The following is a 2,642-nucleotide window of genomic DNA, read 5'->3' on the forward strand; positions in this document are numbered from 1 at the left end:
CTTATATTACCTGCTTTCTTATGTACGTTTTGTATAAGGTAACGAAGAATAAGTAAATACATAAGTGTTAAGTTAATACTCAAGTTTCTACTAAGATTACTACTACTTTTAGATAGATATCTATTTCTTTACGCAATAAAATCATAATGAAACTTTTATGTATTCGATCAAAATATCGATATGGTAAAAACCATTCACTATTAGACAGAAACGTGTCTGCCCTATATGATATACGACTTACACAGTATGAAATACCAAAAAATATGAATTTCGTCGTAGCAAAAATTTCGTAGCGCGCTACGCTTCCCGTAGCAGTGAAGTCTAAAATCTTGAATGTATGTTATGCATAAGTACATATTGTATTGATAATCCTTTTAGCAATAAATTTCAAATACCATTTGTATACAAAATAAACTGTAAGAATTTGTGTTTCTAATCTATGCCAGTTATATAATTTTTTTCTCGTAAATGTAATCATTTTAATACATAAGTCATCTTCTAACGTATTCTAATAAACAGATGTATTGTAAGTGATATGTTTAGTTACTTAAATATTTTCTAAAATATATAAAGTACTCTGGTTTATAAAATATTTTTACAACCAAGTCATAAATATGCAAGGATGTTGGATACTAAAAGTGATTATTTTATTAGTCCTTGTTCATCATATAGTTTGACCACAGACTCGCAGATTCGCGCAAATTATTTGACGTAATGATTAGCGATTCAGTGTTGAGGTCAGATTAGGAATGTCATTTGTATTAAATGTTGTATGTGAACAATTTCGACATCGAAATGTTCACATTACTGATATGTTTTACGGAATGTAAATTAATTATATTGTCCATTGACACGGTTTTATAAGTAAGTTAACATTTTCAGATTAACATAAATAGGCATGTGTTGTAATTAACTTAAAGTACGTTCTTAATTGACAGACTTAACAATGTAATTCTTATGAATCTAGTGCAAACTATAATTACAATTATATATGTTCTATTTTATTGAAAATATCTGACCAGCGCTTGCTACACTGTGACATTGGTAAAAGAACCACAAAATACTATTTTAATGTGACCATAGGCAAGCATGACATAAACGAAAAGATCATACAAATATTTAAAAAAAACAAACATTAAACAAAAAGTAACTAATATATTTTTTTTAATTAACAAAGATCGAATTTGTGTGATCTCTCCTAGTTCGTTCATCAGAATACTTGCTACATGTTTAATAACAAAAGTAAAACGATTTATTCAATATTTTTCATATGGTATAAACTATTTTAAAAGCTCTTAATTTATAGTTTAATCAATAATGAATCGTAGGTGTGTACTTATTTGAATTTCAGACAAGTGCTTCAGTTATAGATTAACTAATGTCATTTGAAACATTTTAATTCACTGCGAATGTAACAGAGGAATTTTATTTGAAAACTATTCAAATCACCATGTCTGTATGTTTTTGATTTACCCAAAATCTACTGTAAAAAGTTAAATGCGGCTAGCGCTAATAGATAGTATTATGAGAAGATTTACGAATATAAAAACAAGTGCAAATTAAAGACTTAAGTTGGCGCCTTTTATTTATCAATTTTCAATTATTATTATTACTAAGTTAATTAAAAATATCGTAAATACTGAACAAATAATAACATATTAATTAAATTAAAATTATAATATTAACGGATATTGTATATTTTCTTAAAATAACATGTTAGTGAAATAATAAAAGCGATGTCAATAGCTATATCGCAGATTGGATTTTGTCTATAAATGCTTTTAGTTTCGATCGAGAAACTGTAATGAATAGTGACAAGTGACGAGCTCAGCTGCAATTTTATTTAGATCATTTTACGACGTCATTGTCTATACACACATATGCAGTACATTGGCACATTTTAAACTTAATTTTAAAGCTTTTACGCACAATATTACTTTTAAGCACAGTATGTTTTTATCAAAGATCAGATATTAGTCTATATATTAATTTTTAATATTAAGAAATCAATTTATACAATGTAATAATGTTACAGAATAGTAATTCTAATATACCTAATAACTGACCTTAAAATTTAATAATTAAAATATATTATTAAAAGGAGTCCCTTTAGTCTATATTATATACGGTTTGGTACCTTATGTCAATAAAATCATTAAATATTTTTTTTTATTTAATTATATTTTTTTGTCTCCGACCTTTACTTTTTTATTATCAAATTCCTTATACTCGCTAGAAAAAAAATTAGGCAATACGTTCGTTTATAAGACCAAGTTAATAGATGATGTGTTAATAATTAAATCAACTAATTAGAGATCAATTATCATCATAGTATTCGATTTCATAAGAAGTGCACAATCCGCAAATCTATATATTCCCAGAGGATTGAGAGTTATAAGAAAATGTATTATAGTTTTTAAAAATAAATTATTAATAATCCTGAAAATGGTTCTACAAATTTACTATATGCTGTCATGTCACAATACAGGGCGTCCCACGGCGATGCCACACGGAGGGAAAGTACCTAAAATATTAATGATAGGATATTTTACTGAAAGAAGACATCGTTTAATTTTTAATAATAAGTAGAACTGCATTCACGGATTTTTTTTAAATCGCCTACCTCAACCGGGAATCGAACC

Source organism: Pieris rapae, chromosome 5 (assembly GCF_905147795.1).
Source record: "Pieris rapae chromosome 5, ilPieRapa1.1, whole genome shotgun sequence".
Taxonomy (NCBI): domain Eukaryota; kingdom Metazoa; phylum Arthropoda; class Insecta; order Lepidoptera; family Pieridae; genus Pieris; species Pieris rapae.